This window comes from Mustela erminea, chromosome 4 (genome assembly GCF_009829155.1).
Source record: "Mustela erminea isolate mMusErm1 chromosome 4, mMusErm1.Pri, whole genome shotgun sequence".
In the NCBI taxonomy this organism is placed as follows: Eukaryota; Metazoa; Chordata; class Mammalia; order Carnivora; family Mustelidae; genus Mustela; species Mustela erminea.
The window spans coordinates 90,637,632-90,663,791 of record NC_045617.1 but is presented as its reverse complement, the minus strand read 5'-3'; positions in this window follow the sequence as shown (position 1 = coordinate 90,663,791).

Here is a 26,160-nt window from a genome sequence, read left to right as displayed (position 1 = left end):
GGAGGTCAAAAGTGGCCTCGCGCTACATCCCAGAGCCTTCGTCATTGCTCTCACTTCCTCACTTCATCACGTGAACATGTCACCATCTCGCGTCATCCCAAGAAGGGTAAGGGCAGTACGTGAGGTATTTTGAGAGAGATCGCATTCACGTAACTTGTAGTACATTATATTGTTCTAATTGTTCTCTTTTATTGTTAATTATTGTTAATCTCTTACTATCAATTACTATGCTTAATTGATAAGTTAAACTTTATCATAGTATGCATGTATGGGAACAACGTGGCTACACGGAGTTGGGTACTATCCGTGGTTGTGGGTGTCCACTGAGGGTCTTGGAAGTGTCCTCCACAGAGAAGGGGGGACTGCGGTATTTCCCACCCCGAACTGTTAAGGCAGCGTGCAGTTCCAAGTGCACTTGTTTGTACAACAGGCCCAAGAAACAGCTAGTCTTAGTCCCATTTTACAGGGGAAGAAATTGAGGCCCAGAGAAGTTGGGTAACTTCCCTGAAAGCATCCAGCTGGGCTCCCAGCCCAGTTCTTGTGTGTTGCTTTCTTTCCTGTTGAGTGTTCCTTGTGGGAGTGAATGCCCTCGGCCATCTCATGGTCTGACAGGAGGAACTGGAATGGTCCTGGCCCCAGGAGGGACCTGTCTGGGAGGAGAGAGCAGGCAGGGGTGTGACCTCAGTCCGCAGGTGTCTCCTCAGCACTTACTCAGTGCCGTGGTCAGGGGACGTGTCTGAACAGGGTCCACTGACGGGCGTGGGGATTTCTGCTGGTGCCAGGAGCTGGCCGCTATGTCCACATCCCTGGATGCAACTTTCCCCAGCATGTGAACATCCTAGACCCAGGGGTGAGGAAGGGCAGGGTTAGGGCAGCCCCTGCCACTTCCTCTTGCTTCCTCCTGCCCACCCTGGGGGAGGAGGCAGCAGGGGACTAGTCCCTACCCCAGCCGGCTGTGCTGGGGAGACAGGGGAGGGTGTGCAACCAGCTCCGAGGGAAAGGGGCCAGATTCTGGGCTTCCTAGGCAAACCACAGCCGTCAAGGCCATCCCCCTGCCTCTAGGGGATAGTCCTGTCTTTGCTTGCTGACCCCCAAGGGTGAGGTCATTACTCTGGCCCAGGGTGGGGGTAGGAGCACTGAGTGTAAGCGTGGTCACAGCTGCGACATGTGGTTAGTAATGTTACTGTAATCACTGCTCCCTGATCTCTAGGCAAGAGGAAAAGCTCATGAGTCATGAGTCACAGTTGGCAGTTGACAGTGAGGCCCGCATGCGCAGCTCCAAGGGGGTTGTGCTGGGGATGGCCCTGAGACCCAGACATGACCTCTGCCCTCTGGGAGTTCCCACCGGAAACAGGTGCTGACCAGGAAAAACAGATGAAAGACTGGCTGCCTCCACTCCCTGCCCACCTCTACCAGGAAGTCTTCCTTGATTAACTGCTTTGGCATTGCTCTGGGGTTGACCTTGGGCTCCTTTTTTACTTGACCATTCTGCCAGATCAGAGCACCAAGCACCTCTAGGTCCTGTGCTAGAGCCAAGGGTGTGGACAGGACTGAGGCATTTTCATTCAAGTCGTCCATCCTTCAACAAATGTGCCAGGTGCTCAGGATCTGCTGCTGACCCCCCTCTCCACGCCCCCCAGACTCAGTCCTCCTCTCACAGAGAAGAAGAAACTGAAAGCAAATAGTCACACAAATAATAAGGAATCCCAAGGTGGGCCTGGGGAAGGCAGGGTCTGGGAGCAGGGCGGGTGGCAGTCAGGGGCTGCTACTGGGGGGTGCTGATCCCCCCTGCAGCCCCTGCTCCTCTGACAAAGGTTCTGCAGGGAAATGGCTGGCCAACTCGATGGCACGTTGCCCACCAATGGGGGCCGTGCCAAGTGTGATGTGATGTGTGCTGATCCCTCTCCACTCCTTACCGAAGACCAGCGTCTGCTGCCCCTGCAGCACGGGGAGCCTGGGGCGGCTCTCCCATCATGTGGGGCTGTGTGGGGGAGATGTCAGAGTGGGGAAAGGGATCCCCTTGTGCTACGAGAAGAGGGTCCAGTGTAAAAGGAGCTCCCCACCTCACGGCTAGTCTTCCACCCCCAGCCAATGGGGCCCCTCGCACTGTCCGGTGTGTCAGTCCCTTCTTCCTCCCACTTGTACCTTCACAATGGACGGGGGAGGTGACCCCATTGACCCTGTCGCTCCTCTAAGCCCCATAGTTTGGACCTCCCAATCCAGAACACATTAGAGGCATGTTTTCTTGCCCTCTTTTCTTGCCCTACTCTGCCTGTTTAAGCCTGGGTTCCGGGACGGAGAGCAAGGGATCCTGGGGATGAAAGGGGGCCGTGGAGGCAGGGGTGCTCCCATCCCCCAGAAATAACCAGTGCAGGTTGCCTGGGCTCCGTCTCCCTTTTCTCCCTGCAGCCTGTCAGCCTGTCATCTGAGTCGGGGACTGTGCTGGGTTGGAAGGAGGTCCGAAGCTGGGGCAGCTATTGTATTTAAATATAAGCTCTTGGGTCCTCCTCCCAGATACTGAGATTTTCTAGGTCTGGAGGAATCTTAGTTATAAGTCCCTTGGGTGGTGCCGGGGGGGCTAAGTCAGTGAAGCCTCTGACTCTTGATTTCGGCTCAGGTCTTGATCTCAAGGTAGTGAAATTGAGCTCCCTGCTGGATGTGAAACCTGCTTAAGATTCTTTCTCTCCCTCTCCCTCTGCCCCTCACAAGAGCTCTCTCTTTCAAAACAAACAAACAAACAAACAAACAAACAAACAAACCACCCAAACTCCCTCAGTGTTTGTGACATCCCTGGCTGGCGATCCCACTCTGCTTTTGAGGAAAAGAGTCCCAGTTCTGGAGACAGGAAGTCTTGAGTTCTGACCACAGCTCTTTTCTTGCTGTCTTGGGGATTTCGGATGCTTGTTCTCAAGTCCTTGGTTTCACATCTGTAGAGTGGGACCACAGTACCTACCTGGAGCTCAGTGCCAAGTGCAGATAACGCACCAGCCTCAGACCTGACATGCAGCAGGTGCCCGGTAAACAGTGCGCATTCTCCACGTTCAGACAGGCCGTCTTTGGGATTTGGCTGGTGCATTCACTTCCTGGTTTGGTTGGGCCCTTGTCCCTCCCTCCACTTGGGGATCATGGTGGGGTGAGAGAGGAGAGTCAGAGCTTGGGAATAATGGATGTGCCAGGAGAAGCTCCTCAGAGGCTGCTGCTGCTGGCAACAGGGGAGGGTGAGAACCCCCGTCGCCCCCCAAGTTCACCAACCTAGGGACTCTTTTTTTTTTTTTTTAAAGATTTTATTTATTTATTTGACAGACAGAGATCACAAGTAGGCAGAGATGCAGGCAAAGAGAGAGGAGGAAGCAGGCTCTCTGATGAGCAGAGAACCCAATGCAGGCCTCCATCCCAGGACCCTGGGATCATGACCTGAGCCGAAGGCAGAGGCTTTAACCCACTGAACCACCCAGGTTCCCCCCTAGGGACTCTCATTTTAAAAATAATCACCCAAACCAAACACATAGTGCTATGTGTCAGGCACCGTTCGGAGTCCACTAAGGAGACAGTTCTCATGAGGAAATGTTATTGCATTTTACAGATGGGGAAGTTGAGGCACAGAGGGGTTATGGAAGTTGCCCAAGATCACATGGGCCTGTGATGGGCAGGGCTGGGGTTTGAACCCAGGCAGCCTGGCTCTTAAGTACTTCCTCTCCCTTGCATAGGGCTTCCCTGGGGAGAGGGATGGACTTGCCTTTCCTTCCTGTGCCTCTGTGGAAGGTTCTGGGGCTGGGCTGTTCTCCACTGGGAAGAGGCAGGCTCCAGTTGCACCTCTGGGGTCTCCTGGGCTCTAGCAGCTCCTGCCTTTCCTACCCTGGGGTCCCTACTGCTCTGTGGTTGCCGCTTCCCTCCAGCTCTTCCTCCCTACTACTCTCAGCTCAGTGTTTGCTTTCTCCAGCTGTTAGCATCTGGACCCCCCAGGAGCTGTCGCTGGACTCTGCCTGCCCCAGCCTGCCTTGGCTCAGAGCCCAGTGATCAGGGTGAGATGAGGAGCCTCCCGTCGAAACTCCAACGTGACCTCATGGCTCAAGACTAGGGGCCACCATCCACTGTTCTCTCTGTCTCCGGGGCAGCGGCATGAGGGTCTATCCCTCCTTGAGCTGCTGTTTATGACCCGGTAAATCACTCATTGTCCCCACCATCAGCCTTAATGAGGGCTAGAGCCCACGAAGACACCCCAATTAACCACACCATCTGTTTCCCTTTAAGTGGAAATAGTGTGGCTGGTGAGTGAGAGCTGTGAGGATTCTGTGGGGTGGGCTCAGGGATTGTTTTTGTCCCAGGAAAATGACTTACTGCTTCCCCTGCCCCCACCTCTGCTGTATCCAGAGGTCGGTTCCTCTCCCTCAAAGGAGAGCCTGGGGGCCCCCAAAGGACACGATTTCTGTCTCACCACAGCTGGCTTCTGCAGCAGGCTGGATTTGGGTTCAGCATTGACTCAGATGGGATGCAGAGGGCCCCACTGTGTGCAAGCTTCCTGGAGATTTGGGAGGCCAGATGTCAGTGTCAACAAAGGTATTGGAGTAGAAGAAAGGGCAGGAAACAAGAGTGGAAAGGGAAGCCGGTGGTTGGTGAGATCATTCTGCAGCGATCTGATGTATTCTTTCATTGACCCATGGGTTTATCAAGCACTTCCCAAGTGCCCGGCACGGACTGGGCACAGAAATGTGTGAAGGAGGACCTTTGGGGAGCCTAGAGGTCAAGGCTCTTCTTGGAGGTGGTATGGACTTAGAAATTAGCCCATTTCAGCTCCAGCTCTTTCCTGAGTTCAACTCCCCAGGTCAGCACCCCGGTGAGTGTGAGAGTTAGAGTGCACATTGGAGGGATGGGTTGGGGACGTAAGCTGGAGGATGCATCAGGAATAGTTGGGGCAATGGATCAACGAACAGATAGGGAAATTGGCAGGTCCTGTCAGAAAGCTGTGGGGTGGCATTCGGGCTGGGTAGCTGCCCGGGGAGTATATGGCTGAAGGGAACCCAGTCGGACTTAAGCAGGAAGGACTTTCATTCACTTCTTCAAATATAGAAGCAATCACATGCACTGTCGGCATACACTTCTGCGCCATGGCAGGCATACCAGCTGGCCAGAGCCCGCCCTCCTTTCAAGTCCAGAAGCAGCCTCACACTTTACCATACCCTGGTCCTGGCCATCACTACTCATGGCCCAAAACTGACACGAAGTCAACATCTATCTACCATTCTGGGTTGGGATTCTGATGTGTACAATTGTCTAAGGAAGCTCCTAGAAGAAAAACCTCCAAAGGGGAAAGACATTTGGGAAGATCTTGGCCGAGTGACCATGTATCATGCTCAAAGGGCAAACATGGGAAGTTCTAAGCAGGGCGGGCGATTGTCTTGGGTCTGGCTGTCTGGTAGACCCGCATCTGAGTCTGCGAAACAGAACAGAAGAGGGAGCGGGGAGTAGAAGACAAAGCCCGGTGTACCAGGACTCTGCAGGGACCAGTTTAAATGGTGGGTTTAAATGGAAGGGATTTATTGCAGAGTATGAAACTCTACAGAACTGCTGGAAGGCCAAAGACAGAGACTCCGGGTTGAGCTTTGAGGAACCATTCTCAGTGCTATGATGCAGAATGGGGCTGCTGAAGGCACTGCTGTGTCTTTGGTGATCCTGAGGTCCCCTGCTCCAGAACCACATGGAGTAGCATGATCAGGAAGCTGTTCCTGTTACCAGCGGCACGCTGCACCTGCTGTGATCCACAGTAGTAGGTAGGCATCCTGGGCTTCCCCTTCTTCTTCTTTTCTCTCTTTCTTTCTTTCTCTCTCTCTTCCTTCCTTCCTTCCTTCCTTCCTTCCTTCCTTCCTTCCTTTCTTTCTTTCTTTCTTTCTTTCTTTCTTTCTTTCTTTCTTTCTTTCTTTCTTTCTTTCTTTCTTTCTTTCTTTCCTTTCTTTCTTTCTTTTTAAATTCCAGCATCTTTAACATACAGTGTTATGTTAGTTTTCAGTGTACAATATACTGATCCAGCACTTCCAAACATTACTCAGGACTCATCACGTTAAGTGTACTCTTAATACCCTTCACCTATTTTATCCATCCCCCACTGATAACCATCTGTTTGTTCTCTATAATTTATAATTAAGAGTCGGTTTTTTTGTTTTTTGTTTTTTTTTTTGGTCTCCCTTTTTCCCCTTTGTTTTCTTTATTTCTTAAATTCCACATATGAGTGAAATCATAAGGCATTTGTCTTTCTCTAACTAGCTTATTTTGCTTAGCATTGTCCTCTCTAGCTCCACCCATGTTGTTGAAAAGGGAAGGATATCATTCTTTTTTATGGCTCAGTAACATTTCGTTGTGTACATACACCACTTCGTTTTTATCCATTCATCAGTTGATGGACACTTGGGTAGCTCCCATAATCTGGCTATCATCAATAATCCTGCAGTAAACATAGGGGTGCACATACATCTTCAAACTAGTGTTTTCATCTTCTTTGGGCAAATACCCAGTACTGTGATTTCTGGGTCACAAGATAATTCTATTGCTAGTTTTTTGAGGAACCTCCATACTGTTTCCCAGAGTGGATCCACCAGTTTGGATTCCCACAAACAGTGTAAGAGCGTTCCCCTTTCTCTGCATCTCACCAATACCTGTTGTTTTCTGTGTTGTTGGTTTTAGCCATCCTGACAGGTGTGAGGTGACATGTCATTGTAGTTTTGGTTTGAATTTCCCTGATGCTGAGTGATGTCGAACATCTTTTCATGTGTTTGTTGGCCATCTGGATGTCTTCTTTGGAGAAGCGTCTATTCATGTCTTCTGTCCATTTTTAATTAGATTATTTGATTTTTTTGGTGTTGAGTTGTATAAGTTCTTTACGTATTTTGGATACTAACCCTTTATTGGATATGTCATTGGCAAATGTCTTCTCCCATTCTGTAGGTTGCTTTTTAGTTTTGTTGGTTGTTTTCTTTGTTGTGCAGAAGTTTTTTTTTTTTATTTTGATTATGTCCCAATATTTATTTTTGCTTTTGTTTCCCTTGCCTCAGGAGACATATATAGAAAGATGGTGTTATAGCCAACATCAGAGAAATTACTGCCTGTGCTCTCTTCTAGGATTTTTATGGTTTCAAGTCTCACTTTTAGGTTCTTAATCCATTTTGAGCTTATTTTTGTGTATGGTGTAAGAAGGTGGTCCAGGTTCATTCTTTTGCATTCTTTTGCTGTTCAGTTTTCCCAGGACCATTTGTTGAAGAAATTGTCTTTTCCCCATTGCATTTTTTCCCCCTGTTTTGTTGATTATTAATTAACCATATAATCATGGATTTATTTTTGGGCTTTCTATTCCATTCCATGTTCTATGTATGCATCTATTATTGTGCCAGTACCATATTGTTTGGATTATTACAGCTTTGTAATGTAATTTGAAATGTTGAATTGTGATTCTTTCAACTTTGTTTTCTTTTTTTTAAAATTGCTTTGGCTAGGGATGCCTGGGTGGCTTGGTAAGTTAAGCATCTCCCTTCCGTTCAGGTCATGATCCTGGGGTCCTGGGAGTGAGCCCCGCATCAGGTTCCCTGCTCAGCAGGGGCATCTGCTTATCCCACCCTTCCTGCCCTCCCCCCACTCATGTGTTTGTGCTCTCTCTCTCTCTCAAATAAACAAAATTAAAAAAAAAAAAAAAAGATTGCTTTGGCTACTCAGGGTCTTTTGTGCTTCCGTATTAGGATTGCTTGCTAGCTCTGTGAAAAATGCATCTGGTATTTTGATAGGGATTGCATTAAATCTGTAGATTGCTTTGGGTAGTATGGGCATTTTAACAATATTTGTTCTTCCACTCCATGAGCATGGAAAGTCTTTCCATTTGTTTCTGTTGTCTTCGATTAGTCTCTTTCTCCCTTTCTCTCTCTCTCTCTTTTTCTTTCTTTCTTTCTCTTTTCCTTCCTTCCTTCCCCTCCCCCCCTTCCTCCCTCCCTCCCTCCCTTCCCCTCTCTCTCTTTCTTTCTTTCACTTCCTTGGTTAAGTTTATTCCTAGGTATTTTATTATTTTTGGTGCAATTGTAAATGGGATTGTTTTTTAATTTCTCTTTCTGCTGTTCACTAATTGTCTATAGAGATGCGGTGGATTTCTGTATATTGATTTTGTATCCTGTTACTTTATTGAATTCCTTTATCAGTTCTTGGAGTTTTTTTGTGGAATTGTTAGGCCTTTCTATGCATATCATTATGTCATCTGCAAATAGTGAAAGTTTTATTTCTTCCTTACCAATTTGGATGCCTTTTTTTCTTTTTCTTGTCTGATTGCTATAGCTAGGACTTCCAGGACTATGTCGGATAAAAGTGGTGAGAGTGGACATCCTTGTCTTTTTCCTGACTTTAGGAGGAAATCTCCCAATTTTTTTCCCATTAAGGATGATGTTAGCTGTGGGTTTTTCATACATGGCTTTTAGTATGTTCAAGTATGTTCCCTCTAAACCTTGTTTGTTGAGGGTTCTTACCGTGAGTAGATGTTGTACTTTTATCATGAATGGATGTTGTCAAATGCTTTTTTTTGCTTCTATTGAAATGATCATATGGTTTTTATCCTTTCTCTTACTGATGTGATATATCACATTGATTGATTTGCAAACATTGAACCACCCTTTCATCCCAGGAATAAATCCCACTTGGTCGCGGTGAAAGATTTTTTTAATCTATTGTTGGATTCAGTTTGCTAATATTTTGTTGAAGATCTTTGCATTCATGTTCATCAGAGGTATTGGCCTGTAGTTCTCCTTTTTTGTGGTGTCTTTATCTGGCTTAAGTATCAGGGTAATGCTGGTTTCATAGAACGAACTTATAAGTTTTCTTTCCTCTTCTATGTTTTGGAGAAGTTTATTTTTTATTTTTATTTCTTAATATATAATGTATTGTTTCAGGGGTACAGGTCTGTAATTCGCCAGTCTTACACAATTCACAGCACTCACCTTAGCACATATCCTCCCTATTTTTTGGAAAAGTTTGAGAAGAATAGGTATTAACTCTTCCTTACATGATTGGTAGAATTTACCTGTGAAGCTGTCTAGTCCTAGACTTTTGTTGGTTGGGAGTGTTTTGATTACTGATTCAATTTCATTGCTGGTAATCAGTCTGTTTAAATTTTCTGTTTCTCCCTTTTTCAGTTTGGGAGGTTATATGTCTCTAGGAATTTATCCATTTCTTCTAGGTTGCCCAATTTTTTGGCATATCATTTTTCATAATATTCTCTTATGATCTGCATTCTGTGGTGTTGGCTGTTATTTCTCCTCTTTCATTTCTGATTTTGTTTATTCATCCTTTCTCTGTTTTTGTTTTATGAGTCTGGCTAGAGGTTTATCAGTTTTGTCGATCTTTTCCAAGAACCAGCTTCTGGCTTCATTGATCTTTTCTAGTGTTTTTGTTGTTTCTATCTCATTTATTTCCACCTTATTATTTCCTCCCTTCTTCTGATTTGGGATTTTGTTTGTTCTTCTTTCTCTAGCTCCTTTAGATGCAAGATTACATTGTTTATCTGAGATTTTTCTGGCTTCTTAAGGTATGGGCCTCGCCTTCTTGACCCTCTCTACCAGGACTGCAGCAAAGCAACTATGGCAAGGAGAAAAAAAAAAACAACCCTTCCCTTTCCCAGAATGCAACAGGCGCTGCAGAGGCTCAGCCTTTTAACTCTTATACAAGAGCATCTAGTTGGCTAACTCTGAATTATTTCCTGAATCCTAGGAGCAAGGGACACCGACAAATGTACCGTTTTGTTTATTTTGTTTCTCACTCTTTTTGTCTTTGCAGTCTGGGAGGGCACCTAGCAGAGGGTGGAATGGATTGAGATGTAGTCCATCATATTCACTCTACTCTGTTTCCTAAACTTCTGTAAGATGCCAGGCACGAGCAGCTCTGTTTTTTGGATGATCTCACAGGGGAGTAGAGAGGGAGATGCATTCCCCACTCTTACCACAGACCACTAACAGCTTTGGCCCCTCGAGGGCTCAGACACATCAACGCTGCCCTTTGTGGGTGGTCCTGGGGGAGTTTTGGCACCAGGTCGTCACATCAGATAGGAAAACTCCTAGGCCTGTCCAGGAATATTTGGTGGGATTTTGAAAGCATCAGAGACCAGAGAATATTGGCTATTAGGGTCTGAGTGATTGTATTTAACTCCTGGCCAGATCCATCTTTGGAAACAATACCACGAGCACCTAATCTGTGCCAGGCACTGTGCCGGGTGTTGGGAATACAGAGAGGAATGGAATACAGTCCCCACTGCCTTTTGGGGCTCCTTTTCTAGCCTGAGATGTGGAAAGCAGATAAATGGATGCCCATGGCACCGAGGGTGTGCAAAGGAGAACAGATCCAGGAGACAGGAGAGGTGACTTTTGAGATAAGTCCTGAAAGACCCAAGGATGCCGGGAGGTCACACGGGTAAGGGACAAGGGCACAAATGAGAAAGACACCAGAATCTCAGAGAGCCAGGCATGACAGGATGCAGGGCAAGGGACCACGTATGGGAAACCAAACTGGGGATTTGTCAAGGTGAGTCTCAGGCTCCGCCTCCCGGCCAGGTTGGTATTCCTGGGCTCCGAACCTGCGTCTGGCCAGTACTGCAGTTTGTCCCCTCGCTCTTCACAGACGGCAGGATGGGGTTTGCTGCCTCTGCGTGCACTGACTGCTGGGAATGACTCATGGTGGAGGAGGAGCTGGGGGAGACACGGGCCTCTGCCCAGGCTGGAGGCTATGTGAAGGCCTCTCCCCGCGGGGTGGTGGCTGTGGAAGAAACTAGCCCTTGTTGGTAGGGTGGCCCCTGTCACTCCACTCTGGGCTTAGAGGGAGTTAATGGAACCCCAAGTCCCCAACACCCTCTTCCAGGGCTCCCTGTACTCTGCACCCCTCCCGCTTCTAAGGCAGGGCTGCCCCTCCCTCCCCTCATCCCATTGCGTCTTGATGCCAGCCCTCCTTGGCTTGGGTGTCTAAGGGTACCAGTGGTGGGGTCATTACAGGACACCGCCGCCTGAGGGTCAGAATGGAGGAGGCCCAGCTGTCAGCTGGAACCCATCAGAGGCCCAAGCAAGCCCTGGCAGCAGGCAGCAGGCAGCAGGGGGAGGGCAGCTAATGAGAAAGGTGTCCCTGGAGCTGCAGTTTCTTAACCCTTCCCACTCCCGTCACCAGGGTGTGTCCTGAGATTTTCCAGCAATGACAGGTGGCTCTGGGTCTCCGGTTCCTCAACCCAGGTCCGTTGGAGTAGGGTGGGCTTCATTTAATGGAGAGACCCTGCCCCTGCCTCAGGGAAGGGAGTGAAACAGCATAGTTCCTGTTTTTCTGGGAGTCTTTAGTCTTACAGGGAAAAAGCAATTCAGACCTAGTCTGAGGGGGTAGACACAGCCCTGCCCTCCGGGAACCTCAGTCTGAGGGGGAGACACAACCCTGCCCTCAGGGAGCCCCATTGTGTGGGGAGACACAGCCTTGTCCTCAAGGAACCCCAGTCTGAGGGGAGACACAGCCCTGTCCTCAATTAGCTCAGGGTCAGAGATGGGAGAGGTTTTGTCTCCTTATTAAACTAAGAAATCAACATAATGGCAGAACTTTTGACTTTCTTTGAGATTTTGTGAAAAATCAGCAACTCGAACACATATCCTGGTGCTCTAAAACTCTAGGACTGCTGTATCTGCAGATCCAGACTGCTGTCACTAGGGGACAGTTTTGTCCTGGTTGCCCTCTCAGGGTCAGCTGCCCTCCTCAACCACTGACTTTTCTGAGACCTCTCGGCATCCCAAAAACCACTCAGCAAGTGGTTTTCAAGAACTCATTCAACTCCTTCTTTGGTATCCACGTAACTTATATAACTCACGGCTTTCAATTAACAATTAAAGTGGGCGAGCAAGAGCACAAAAGGAAACAAGTCTACGTGCAACTGGCCTTTCTCCAGCCGCGTGGTTTAGATGTCCCTGATTTATTTTCCACAATTAGTGGCTGGCCTTCTCCCAGCTCTTCTCCCAGATCTGGCTGGAGGGCCTGCGGCTGGCTGGGCACGCCCCCCTGGTGAAGCTGTCACACAGGCGTCCCTTCCCCTGCTGGGATCGCTGAAGAGTTGGGGCCTCTTGGTGACTGGGTGGGCAGAGGTCATTATAAAGCTCTCCAGGGGGTGGGGTGGGGCTCAGGCCCACAGGCAGGTGGAAGAGGAAAGGTTGGAAAGTGCTGCTTTTGCAAGCCTTCGCTGGGCTCTCCAGCTTCAGGCAAGTCATTCCAACTCTGAGGCCTCAGTTTTCTCATCTGTTCAATGGCTGTGAACAACTGAGTTACGTAGTCCCCAGAGTCCCTGGAGCCTGGACTTTGATGCTCTGGCCTGCTTCCTTTCAGACCCCGCCCGGGGCTCTCCCCACACCCTGTCATGGTGACCACGGACTCATTAATCACTACCTCAGTCCGCCGCCAACGTAGTCAGCAAGCATACCACCCGGCAGCCTCGTGCTGGGCCCAAAGGGCTGGGGTCCATTTTTTTTCCAGCCCTGATCTGGCACTCTGATGCCTGAGGATGGTGTGGATCCAGTCCAGTGAGGCTCCTGGGACCCTGAACCAGCCTCTGGGCTTTCCCCTAAAGGAACTCCCAGCACAGTGAGTTGGGTGTATAAAGGAGGTCTGAGGTGCGTGAGTGCCGTGACCCATCGAGTATTCACTGGGCCAGGTCCTAGACGGGGCAGGGGGATGATGCAGATGAACAGGGGGATGTGGCTCAGTTCTTTATGGTGTTTAGAGGTACGTATGTGGGCTCTGATGTCCATCTCCAGGACGTCAGCGTCTTGGTCTGATGCTGACTTGGGCAAGGGACTAGGCAGACACCTTGATTTGTCCGTCTAGAAAATGGGAATACTGAAGTATTCAGCTCAACAACAAGTCAGGATTCAATGAGTCAGTGAATACAGAGTGTTTAGGGCCCAGGGTGTGGCTGTTCCAACTTTTATTTCCTGAGAACCAACTCTGTGCCAGGAATTGTCATGGCATTTGGTGGAAACCAAATCCCTTACAGGAAAGGAAAGAGATCAGCGCTGGCGTGGCTGAAGAAGGAGGCCTCATGCGAGAGTTGGTACCACGGTTTGGTCTTGAAGACCAGAGCTAAATAAAAGGTAGCCCTGGGGGAGGGCGCTCCACAACACCCAGGCGGGTAGACACTCTGGCAGGGGAACTCTAGAAAGGCCAGAGAGATTATGGTGTAAGGGAGATAAAATTAGAAAGTGGGCGTAAGCCGGAGAAACTTCTAGAGCATAGAATGTGGCCTTTATCCTATAGGCAAAGGGGGCCCCAGGTGGTTGTTGGGTGAGGGGACCCTGTGGGAGAGATGAGGCTGATGTATTTGACTGAGACAGCAGGCTTAGTTTCTCTAGATGAATAATATCAGCGATTAGAATGATAATGAGAAACCTCTCTTTTTGTAAATGATGAAGGTCACGAGAAGTGTTTTCATGGGCACGTCTTGGCTGGTCATGACAGTCAGGCAGACAGGTGAGTAAAGCAGAGGTTATCACCGGCCCCTGACAGACAGGAGGAAGAGGCTCATCCAAAGTCAGCCAGCAGGAGGGATCGAAGTCCCCTTTGGGGGCTTCTGCCCTGACTTCAGGAGTTGGCAGGCCTGTGAGTGTGTGTTGGCTGTGGGGGACAATGAGAGTATCTGTGCAAGGAACCTCCCTCCCCCACCATCCTTGCTCCCCCATCAGGCCAGTGTTGGGTTTGTTCCACATCTTGCCCACTGGGGCCAGGGGTGGGGGGTAGCTGGCAAGCCCCCCTCTCAGCACACAGTAGGTGGGCACCTAAACCCCTGCACATAGGTACTGAGAACATTGGGGACTTGAGTGGAGGATTGACTGAGCCACTGCCAGGGGGTGTGGTGGGGGCAGGCAGGGCTTGGGGCGTGTGGACTCATAGCTCTGCCCTTACCTTACACTCTTGGCTGACCTAGAGGTCCCAGCTAAGCTGCAGCCAAGCAGGATGGGTAGAAGCCTCCAGGTGCTGTCTGGCTGGGCTCCTGTCTTCTCTGGGTTCCTGCCACAGGACTGTGAGTCTGGCTTCTGATGTCTGATCTTAGCTCTTTCCTCTCTTAGGATCCTACCTGCTTGGCTGATACTTCCCCTCCTTCCACACTGTGGGAGGGTTTCCTCCTCTGATGTTCATTTTCCAGGTCCAGGAGTTCCCCAGCAGAGCCTGGGGGTGAGGAAGGAAATGGCAGAGCCCTGGCTTCCTGAACCCTTCCCCCACACTACCCCCTCCAACCCCCAGACCAGACCAGGCTTACTGACCTCTCTTAGGGGATCCAGACCAGGGTGCACCTCTTGACACAGCCTAGGTAGCATCTGTGGGTACTGTCTGCCAGGGCCCCCCTCTGTAGGGGATTCCAAGAGCCTAAGGGGGACCAAAAATGGATGCACTGGAAAAGGTACTTCATAACAGAAGTTTAAGAGCAGCCCCGGCAGAGAGCTTTGCTGGTGCTTGGAGCAGGTGAGGTCATGGAGCAAGAGTGGAGGCAGTTGGGGCAGGGGTGGAGGGAGCTTCCTGATGTGGGGTTCCTGACTGGAGCTGAGCCTTGAAGGGTGTGGGGCTTGGAGAGGGGAGGGGATTATCCGGGTGATTCTTCCCAGAGGGTGGGGAGCCGGCCGCACACAGCGATGCGTTAAGGGGGAAGAGCAGAGGGGTGTCGGCGCACTTGCCCTGGCCAGCCCTGGAAGACATGTGCATCATGGCCCTAAAGGCTGGGCAGTTATGGGCTGTTTATTCTCTCACTCATTTATTATTCATTTGCATTTACCTAGTACCTTCTCAGTGCCAGGAGCTGTGCCTGAGGCTGAGGGCTTAATGCTGAGCAGGACAGATGTGCCTCTTCCCTCCTGGAGCTCCTGGCTTAGATGGGAAGGCCGATGAGCAAACAGGCCACCCCAACACACTGATCAGTGCCAGGAGAGAAGAAATGGGTGCCCCGTGAAAGCAGAGAGGAAGGCTTCTGCTTCAGACCCTGGCAGGGGGTATGGGGAGGACCAGAGACCTGCGGGCTGTTGAGTGAGCTGGCGGGGGAGCTGGAAGAGAGGAGGCATCCCAGAACGGGGAGGGGCGCCTCCTGGACACAGGCCCCGTGAAGGCAGGATGGTGACCTTCTCATTGTTACCTCGTGGCGCCCACTGGGGAGTGTTGCTTGAATCCCATAAGGGAGGCCATGTGGGGTCCCAGGTGATAGCTTGTCTTCTCGTTCTCAGGGTCCCTTCCTCTGGTGGAGGTGTGGCCACAGTGATGGTGGCCCCACTCTCTGGCACAGGCAGGGAGAGACAAGGAGCCCCATGGGTGAAGGCTGCCGGAAGCAGGCCGGAAACCTGTTAAATGAGGCAGGAAAGGGCCGGTTGTCAGAGAGGGAGCTGCTCTGCATGAATTCATTAATACTGGCCTTACTCTCCCCTCAGGTAGTTAATCTGGCCTTTAAGAGTAAAGCCCTGTGGTTCCCATGGATCAGAGTGAAGATCCCATTGCTTGGGAGAGGGGATGTTGGGAGGGAGAATAGCTTACCCCAGACTAAGCTCACCTTGGCAAGAGGGCCAATGGAACTCCAGGGAGGAGGGTGAAAATCAGTGCCACGGTCAAGGGGACAGGTGGGGCTGAGCTGGACATCTAAGGTTTCCTGCCCTGAGAAGGATGGGGTTTGTGGAATCTGGGCCACTGGGCCTGTCCTCTGTACCTGAGCACCTCTGCAGGCCACCTGTGTGGGCTGGGGGATGGGATGCCAGTGATTCAGGAACCTTCCTTCTCCTCCACTTCCCCACAGCACAGCCCTCCCTTCCAAGGGGAGAGGGGAATGGGAGGGTACAGGAGGGCCCTGTGGCCAAGCCCTCAGTTCAGCCAGGCCTGGGAACCCTGCCCGAGGCACCCGAGACAATGCCGGGAATGGAGGCTGGTCTGGCCGTAGGCAGGCCCCGAGGAGGGGGCAGGAGCTGTGTCCAGTCCATTCACAGCCCTGGCCCTGCACGGCATGGCGGCTCTCAGCACCGCCCCCGGCTCTTGGGCTGCCTGCCCGGTCCCAGGCTTCTGCCCACCCACCCCTTGGCAGCTACGAGCCATGCCATTCTTCCAGAAGGCCCCTCTCCTACCCAGCCTGGTCCTAACTGGGGAGGGATGAGCGTGTATGTGGGTGTGTGTGTATGAGCGTGTGAGTGTGCATGATGGCAGATGAGCAAGTGTATGTTGTGTGTCTCTGAGTGTGTGGATGTGTGTATGAGTGTGTGTGAGGACATGTGTGTGAGTGGTGAGAGGGCAGAGGTGAAGCGTCTACTTTGCCTACGCACACAATCTTGTCTTCGGGGAGGAAGATGCGGCCGCCATGTCTGGGGCCTCCTCCTTCTCTAGGCCTGGGGAAGGACCCTGCAGCTTCCCCACCTGGCCAGTCAGAGGTCCAGGGGAGGAGGAGCCCGCTGCTGGGGCTCTGGGCTGGTGGGGTGGGGGTGGGGAAGCTGAGAGGATAGGCTTCCCAGTTCCCAGCCCCAAGCCTGGCCTGGATTTTCCTGGAGGGGACAATGAAAGGGAGCTCTGGCCCACAGAGAACCGGGATTCGGTTATTAAACCAAGTTGCGAGTTCAGTCTGCTTTCCAGCCAAATTTTCTTCCCGCCTCCCTTTCTCCTCAAGATAATAGAAATATCCGGGAGAGGTTCCTTTCCTCCCCGGCCCTGCCATTGGCCAGGCCCCTGTCACGGCAGCCACACCCCCTGGGCCCGAGCCAGCTCCACCCCCCCACCCCACCAGAGGGAGCAGTTACAACAGCGGCTCTCTCCAGTGCCAGTCCTCTCTGGGAGAGGCCTCTGACCCGTTCCCTGAAAGGCCCTTCTCATCCGGAAAGAAAGAGGTCATCCCCGACCCCGCCTCAATGACTTCAGACCGTCCCTGACCCTGCTGGGTCCCCGAAACCCTGGTAGCAGCAGGGATTGGGTGGGCCAACAGTGGGCTTGGACTTGAATCCCAGTTGGGTCACTTTCCAGCTGTGTGACGTTGGGCAAGTCACTTACCCTTTCTGAGTCTCAGTTTCCCAGTCTGTAACTGGGGATCATAATAGCGCTGTCTCTATAGGTTATTTCTGGGGATTCAATCAGTTCATTCAATTAGTTAATATTCATAACAGGCTTGTACTTTGTCTTGCACTGTGTAAGTGCTGGTTAGCTAAATACATCACTTTCCTGAATGATGGCTAGCTAAGGAATAGGTGGATGGACGGCTCACTGACCCCCTTATCTCCCAGTTTCCCACCTTAGCACTTACTCCTACCCTGGCAATAAGCTGTTACCCAGCATGGACCCCAGGAGTGTCTCTGATTTCTGCCCCCTTCCTTGGGGTTGAATCCCACCCCATCACTGAGCTCTGACAGCAGAGTGGGGAGCCCCGGGGAGACAGAGAAGAGAGTCTCTCTCACCCTGACCTGTCTCGCCCTGCTCTTTGGGCACAGCAGCTATGCCCCTGCGGCGGCTTGGAGGAGGAAGAGCAGCTATGTGGCAGGTCTCTCCACAGCGCCTTCTGGGTCTTTGCTGTTCTGGAGAGGAGAAGCGGCAGCTTGGCTGGCTGGGTTGGAGAGGTAGGTTTTGGTTTGAAGATGGAAACGATTCACTCATGGAAACTCACCGGCCTTGCTGAGGCAACCGTCCTCAGCCATTACCAGCCACTCGTGCTGGGCTAGGGCAGTAGCTGGGGTGGGGGTGGGCTGCACTCCACCCTGCAGGGGTGGCGGAGGGCTTCTCAGTTTTCTGCCTCCCCTCCCCCACCCCAAGCGGCTCTCTCCTCCCCACTCTCTGATCTCGCTGGAGGGACAGACTTCAGCCTTGCCTGGTCTCCCCTGCATCTCTTGTCTCAAGGACCACAGGGAGTCTTGGCCAGACATGAGCCCCAGGCGGGGGTCCCACACTGCCCTCAGCCTCCGCCCAGCCTCCTGGCAGCCTCTCTCCCACTCCGCTCTTGTTGCGATCACTGTGAGTCTGGAGACTGAGGTAGCTTTTTCCCTGAGCCTCGGGCTTGCCTGCTGCCTGGCTTCTTTGGTGCTCAGGGTCCTCTGGTTCAATTCAGACTTTTCACTTTTGTCACGAGGAACTGCTCTGTGCTTTTCTGTGCCTGGTACTGGGGGGGCAAGGATGAGAAAGGCCCCAGTAGCTCTAGTCACTATGGTGGGAGTTCCTCAACCAGAGAACATCCCTCAAAGAGAAGCCAAGGGCCTCCAGATGCTTTCCTTCCCTCTTGCTTCCTCCTTCCCTTCCTCCTCTGAATATTTACAGAGCCCCTCCATTGTAGCAAGCATGGACTAGGCCCTGCTCTGAAGGTCGGAGAAACCACACAGAGCTTTCTTTTCTGAGGTCCACAGCTCTGCTCGCTGGGGGTTCCCTGAAGGCAATTCCTGAGGTGTCTCCCCCTCCCAGGATCTTCCTCATCCATCGATAGTTGGCTCAGGGGGTGCCTGCTACATGCGGGCTCTTGCCTTCCAAACTGCATCCCTGTGGATGAGAAGAAGCTGCTTTTGGGAAGGGGGTCCTGGGCAGAGGGGGCAACTGCTGCAAAGCCAGGAGCCCGTGTGCGACTGGAGGCGAGCCCTGGGCTGAGGCAGGAAGGGCCTTTGCCTTTGCTCTGACTCACCAGGGAAAGCAGGGTCTGCCCCGGAGCCATGGAGAGAGGAGCCTCTGAGAATGGTTGATTTCACTGCTGTGGCAGGAGAGACAGCCCAGGAGAGTGTCAAGTATCTTGCCCAAAGGAAGACAGGAATTCAAAATGTGTGGAATCCCTGACTCATCGATGGGGTGGAGAGAGGTGGGAAAAGGCTGGGCAGCGAGGCCTTCCAGGAGGACCACAAGCTCCTTCCTCCCCGACTCCCCCCCCTCAGCCTCCCACTTGGCTCCTGGGCCTCCCTGAGTTCTTCCTGTGGTCTCATCGTGGTCTCTCCTGCGGTGTTCTTGCGTGTCCTTGGTGGAGATGGACCACCCTGTGGCCTGGCAGAGGCCTTCCCTATCCCATCCCTGTCCTAGGGCCCCGTGGCTGGACTAAGTCGCTGGGAGGCAGCTTCCTCCTCAGCCCCCGCTAAGGCTCCACTGTCAGCTCTAGGATGGCCTGTGTCTCAGATATACACTGAGGGGCAGGGAGGGGGCAGTTTTCTGCAGATGGAAAGCAGTGCGTTTAAGGGACAACACGGAGCTATGCTGGTCCAAGGCTTGGTGCTGCTGGGGTCAGACGTGCCCGGGGCCTCATGTGAGGTCTGCTCAGACTGCGGGGTGGACGAATGTGGGCGGGGCCCTGCGGTCTACATCTGGAAGGAGGGGGTTAGGGACTTCCCTGGTGATGGGCCCAGTATGGGTGACTGAGGGCGCTGGAATAGAGAAAATGGGACCCCTCCTGCATGGGGCGGGGGTCCTCCTGCGCCCCACTGCTGGAGCTCCACAGTGTCCTGCTTGGGTTCTGAGGGTCTCTCTCTCTCTCACCATCTCTCTCTCTTTTTGTTCTCTCTCCCCACCCTTCTTTTCTGTCTCTGTCGCTTTCTTCTTTCTCTCATCCTTCTGTCTTTCAGGCACTGGCTCCTCTGTCAGCTTCTCCTGTCTTTCTATGTCTGGTGTTTCTTTCCAGCCCCCACACCTTGGCCGCTTTGTGCTATCTGGCCCAAGGCGAACCCCCTTTCTCCATCAGGATTCCTGCCATTGGACACCGGGTGACCCCTGTCTGCGTTTGTGTGTGTGTGTGTGTGTGTGTGTGTGTGTGTGTGTGTGTGAGAGAGAGAGAGAGAGAGAGAGAGAGAGAGAAGGGGGCTTCTGGGTGGGTCACTGGGCAGCTACTGCCACAGGTGGGGCAACCTGTAGAGGGTCTGGCGGAAGGTAGAGGGGTTGGGGTCTGGGGCTGGGCTGCTGTTCCTCTGGGTAGAGTCAATCTTTCTAGGCAGAGGCAGCCCCAGCCCTGACCTGGAACCCTGCACATTCTAGGAAAATGACAAGAGCCAAGGACCCACAAAGTGCATTTTCCCACTCCCCTGTCCTTGCCTCCCACAGCTGATAATCAAGGTAGGAATGAGGTTACTCTGGGGCATGCTGGGCCTGCTGACTCTCAGGAATGGCAACTGTACCTCTCCTTGCCAGCTGCCTGCTCTGCACACCTTTTCCTGTTCTGGGTTCTGGCCAGGCTGGTCAGCCCCGTATCCCCTGCCCCAGCATGTTCTTTTCCACAAGTCTTTGCAGAGGCTAGGTCTCCTGCATGGGCAGCTCACCCTTCCTTCACTCCATTTCTTAGCCTTCAGCTCCTGGCTGCAACTCACCTCCTCTGGGAAGCCTTCTTTGATTGTTCCCTTGGCATTGGAGCCTGTCCCTCCTGGGCCCTGCCAGATTAGTGGACCCACCGCGGACACATTGCGTGTCTGAGGTCCGGGTTTCCTGGCTGAATGCTGGTCCAGAGAAGAGCTTGGGGAAGGAAGTTGTGGGGGGAAGGTGCTGACCCCCACCCAGTACGTGCCAGACACTTTCTGGCACTGGTTACTTCACTCACATGGCATTTTATTCCCGTTTGACAGATGAGAAAACTGAGGCTCTGAGAGATTGGCTGATTTGCCTGAGGCACACAGCAACACCCCCAAAATAAGACACTCTCAAAGTGACATGGGAATGGCAGGGGCTTCCAGTGTAGAGGGAAGGAGCTTCCCCTCCACCTCTAGGAGTCCGAGCATCTCAGCTACTGGAAAGTTTAGGTGCGATGGAGTTTGCGATGGAGGCAGAAGGAAGGATGAAATGACCCCTTGAGTGCTTACCTGGGTTTAGGCCACTCTCTTCGTGCTCACTGTGAGACCTCCCGGCACCACCTGCTGAGAGCTCACCTCTCTTGCCCTCCCATGAGGGCAGACACTTAGCAGCTCGCACGCCCTCCCAGTTCACCCTGGATTCCCTTCTGGCTCCCTTCCTTGGGGCTGGCCCCGAGGCGCCTGAGGAGGCCTGGCTCCCAGCAGCCTGCTTGTTCTCTCTCACCCTGCTCCCCTAGTCCCCTGCTCCCCTCCCAGACCACCTTGGCTAGGATTCACTTGGGATCTCCATCCAGGGCCCTTCTCTGGCTTTCGGAAGGGCCTGGATTCAAATTCTCCATCCCTGTAACACTGCACGAAGCCTGGCCTTCCTCTTCCTACTGTGTATCTGCTTTTTTTTCTCTCTTCTTTCACTCTCTCTTAAGAACCTTCGGGCAGGGGCACCTGGGTGGCTCAGTGGGTTAAAGCCTCTGCCTTCGGCTCTGGTCATGATCCCAGGGTCCTGGGATCTAGCCCCGCATCGGGCTCTCTGCTCGGCAGGGAGCCTGTTTCCCTTCCTCTCTCTCTGCCTGCCTTTCTGCCTACTTGTGATCTCTGTCTGTCAAATAAAGAAATAAAATCTTAAAAAACAAACAAACACACATTTTAAAAAAAGGGGACAAAAAAAAAGAACTTTCAGGCACATGCTATGGCCAAAGCACTGTTCTCCTGTTGGACCCAGGGCCTGATTCCATGGTAAGTGGGTCCATCAACAAACAGACAGAAACATGAAGTAATGGAACAGGTGTCTAGGCAAAACACACTGTGGGAACTTGGGGGAAAACAATGAATGCGTGTTGCCACCATCTTGGAAACCGTCCTGCAGAGGACCATGGGACTGAGCCTCCAAGGGCATGTGTGTGCTGACCCTGGAGAGTGGGTGCCCTCGAGACTGCTCTGTAGTGTGGAAGAGCCGGAGGAGCTTTCCGACTTGGACTGGGAGCTTCTGGGGAAGACCTCTGTGCTCTGAAGCTGTGCTTCTCAGACAGCCTGGGCGAAGGGCCAGTTTTATGGTGTTGTTCTTTTTTAAATTCCAATTTGTCCTAGACCAATAATATTATAAAACATAATATAAAGAAATGATCAGAAAAATAAAACAAGACATATGAAGTACAAGTCCTAATATTTTATTGTTGGAGTCAACAGATATAAAATTGCTGTCCTGTTGGGCAGTCTAAAGCTTGCACTTGGCCTCCCTACCAACCCTGTCCCAGGCTGGTCATAAGCGGCTGTGGACGGGCCTCATGGGTGTGGATCACTCCTTGAGTGTCACTGCCCTAGAGTGGAGTTTTCAAGCTGCAGGTCATGACCTGTTGGTTGGGGTGGAAATTAATTCAGTAGGTTGGGACCAGTGTTCTAAAAACAGAACAGGGGGCGCCTGGGTGGCTCAGTGGGTTAAGCCACTGCCTTCGGCTCAGGTCATGATCTCGGGGTCCTGGGATCGAGTCCCGCATCGGGCTCTCTGCTCAGCAGGGAGCCTGCTTCCTCCTCTCTCTCTGTCTGCCTCTCTGCCTGCTTGTAATCTCTCTCTGTCAAATAAATAAATAAAATCTTTAAAAAAAAAAATAAAAACAGAACAGTATGGAACCAGAACAGAATGGAGAATAGAGGCTTTGCCTGCGTGCAGTGGGGGAAGCATGGTTCCGGGAACATTTATCCCGGGTGTACACACACATACGTGTGCTGGTCCTGGGTTGGGAGGTGGCACGTGTGACCGTGGCCTGTGGCCAGAGCCTGTCTCCCCACAGTGCTAAATGGACAGAATCTGCTCTCTGATGCTACTACTGACACGGGACCTCCTTGTTTCCTCCCTCCGGATTCTGTTTATCGCCTCCCCTGGCCATCTCTGAGTGTCTCCTGTTTCTAGGCAGTGATACTGCTCCAGAGACATTGGCCCCTCTATTTGCCTCTTCCTTTTTTCCTGGAGTGTCTCCCCCCCCCCCCCCCGTTACCTTCCCCAGATGTTCCCTTCCTCCTAGGCCCCAGTAATCAGTCCCTAAATGCTGCGCTGGGCCTGGGGGCAGCCCCCAGACACAGACTGGTGGAGCTCTGCCCTCAGGAAGGGAGAGCTGCGCTGGGGGTTGGGGGTTAGAATGCATGATATCAAGAAATACAGGATAGGAGCAGACCTGGGGTCAGCCTCGGACAGCTTGGCTTTGGCTGGGCCGGGGGAGGACCTCGTTTCCCTCCGTGACCCACAATGGGGGAACTACATGACCCCACCAGGGACCCTGCTTAGCTGTCGCGGTCGCCTCCTTTTGGGGGCTCTGTGGATAGGCTTTTCCCACTCTAGGGATGTGCCGTAATTTAGTCAACCAATTCTCTGTCAATGAACCCCTGGGTTGTTTCCACTTCTTTTAGACTTAAAAACAGTGCTGGGAGGAGCCTCTTCATACTTCTCTTTCACCACATCTGAGCTGCTGGTTCCCAGAGGCCCCTCACTCCACCTCCCATGTTTCGTGTCTTTATCCACACATGGTCCACATTCCTATTGCTTCTCAGCCCCTGGCTGGCTGGGTCCCATGTCATGGGGCTAAACATGAGCCAGAGGTTTGGAAAATGTGATCTCCTTCCTCCTTGGGCCACACACCCATCCTTCTCACAATGACTCTTGGTTTCTGTAACCAGGCTTCCCAAATACCCAGCTGCGTCATAAGGACCCTTCGACTTGCAAGTAACAGAGCACTCAACTCGAGACAGTTTAGACAATACAGGATGTTTTTATTTCATAAGAAAAATAAATTCCCAAGGGAGGGTGGATCCTGAGCAGTTAGCACCCAGATTCTTTCCGTCTCCTTTGCCCTCCACCGATGTTGGCTTGCTTCCCTCATGATTGCAAGATGGCTGTTGAAGTTCCACACATCACATCTAGACATGATATGTCTGGAGGTTGAAGAGAAACTATCTCTTCCTATAGGTCTACTTTTTTATTTTTTAAGATTATTTTATTTATTTGAGAGAGAGAGGGGGGATGAGCACAGGGAGGAACAGAGGGAGAGGGAGAAGCAGATTCCCCGGAGGCTCAATCCCAGGACCCCGAGATCATGACCTGAGCTGAAGGCAGACAGCTTAATGAACTGAGCCACCTAGGTGCCCCTGCAGGTCTGCTTTTAAGATAAAAAAACTTGGGGTGCCTGGGTGGCTCAGTGGGTTGAAGCCTTTGCCTTCAGCTCGGGTCATGATCCCAGTGTCCTGGGATCGAGCCCCTCGTCGGGCTCTCTGCTTATGGGGAGCCTGCTTCCCTCTCTCTCTCTCTGTCTGCCTCTCTGCCTACTTGTGATCTCTATCTGTCAAATATATTAAAAAAAAAAAAAAAAAAAAGATAAAAAAACTTTTCCCTGAAGTGACCCTAGCAAACTTACCCTCACCTCTCATAGGCCAAGGTTTAGAGCATTTGCTGATTCCTTTGTTAACTCTTGGTGGGAGAATGGGGCTTGGCTTGGGGGGCAAGGCGCGGGACTGTGTGAAGGGGTGGGTTGGGTTTGGAGCAAAGGAGCCTGGGGAAGAAGTTGAGAGGACGACCCACAGCATCCATCATGAGAGTGAGTAGAGAAATTTCCTCTGCAGGGAGGACTCCATTTCTGTGTTTCACAACCAGCTGGGCTTGTGGCTCCTGTCAAGGAGACTAGACTCAATTCTGATTCAATTAGAAAACATTTGTTGAGGCAATGAGATACAGTGAGATACAGTTTCACCCTTACGGGAATCTGTTGTAATGCAGGAGAGGAGAAAGGAGGGCCTAACCCTCCTGAGAAAAGAAGGCTGAATCTGAGGAAGCTGGAGACAGGAAGTACTCTAGCCCACCTCTCTGAGAGACGGAATGAAGGAGGAGTCTCTCTTCCCGGTGGACTGGATGCAGGAGACTGATGGAGATGCCCTTGAACTGGGCTTCCCAGATCCTGGGGTCAACTCTGTTTCAGGAATGGAGAGGCCAAGGTGCAGGAGGTCCAGAGACAAGAAGGACACTTATATGGAGCCAAGGTCCTCTTTCTCCTGGCCTTCAGGTGGGTCTTGTCCTTGCCTTTGTGTCAGAGAGGGACAGGAAGGAAAGGGGGTGCTGTGAGTCAGGAGCCTACCTGGAGAAAAGGCAAAACACAGGAAGTGACTCAAGGTCTCTAGGGCAGGCAGATGGCCTGCGGTGCCCCAGGACAAACCCTGGGGGAGTTGCCTGAGGGCGAGGGTCCCCTCCGCAGAGGCTGCCGGTGCACACCGTCCTGGCTATTTCTGCCAACCGTGTTTCCCACAAACCCTTCCCTTTCTCACCACAGCAGGCCGCCTGCCCACTCACCCACAGACCCAGCGGCCAGCTGTCGCAATTCCTGGCCCTGGTCCACCCACTACATCCGGGAGGGCTCCTCACCTCTGACCCCAGAAGGTAGGTCAGGCTCTTTCCCTGCCTCTCCCCTGTTCATGGCCCTCTTCCCTCATCCCCATAGGGGCGAGATGCCAGAGCCACTGGACAGTGAGTTCTGAGCAAAGCAGCGGCTTCTGCGCGTGCATGTAAAACAGGGTGGTACTTGGTTGGGGTCAAGGATGTGGCCTTAGGTCAAGTGAGGGGTACAAACATAGAGGAACACATGCCTTGTGAGCCTCTGGGCCCTCTGCTGTGTGCAAGGTGGAGGGGCCTTCGTCCCACTCACTGGAGTTCAGGCTTGATGTCAGAGTCCCAGCTGGTAATAAAATGATATTTTCCTCCCTTTCCTAGATGTTAAACTTCCTTAAGGACCTATGAAGGGGGAGTGGCTGGGCCAAGGCATGATTAAAGCATACTATTTTAAATTTTATTTTACAAATGTAAGTTATCACATATGTAGGTTTAACAACTAGTTTTTTCGCTTATCATCTTAGACATCTTTCTGTAATAGTATATATATAGAAAGGTTCCTTCTTTTTTTTTTTTTTTTGAGTACAAAAATATGGGGCATGAACTCAAGACCCTGAGATCAAGAGTCACATGCTCCACCAGCTGAGCCAGCCAGGCATCACTGAAAGATTTCTTATTCTTTAAAAAAAAAAAAAAAATTATATCTTTTTTCTTTCTATATATAGAGATAGATAGATATATATATAAATCTATATATATAGAGAGATAGATATATAGATATGTGTGTGTGTATGTGTGTGTGTGTGTGTGTGTGTGTGTGTGTGTATAGTTTACTTATTTATTTGAGAGAAAAAAAGCCAGAGACAGAGCAAGAGCAGAGGGGGAGAGGGGAGGGAGAAGGAGTGGAGAAGGAGTGGGAGGAGAAGCAGGCTCCCAGCCAAGCAGAGAGCCCAGTGTGGGACTTGATTCCAGGACCCTGAGATCATGACCTGAGCTGAAAGCAGACACTTAACCAACTGAGCCACCCAGGAG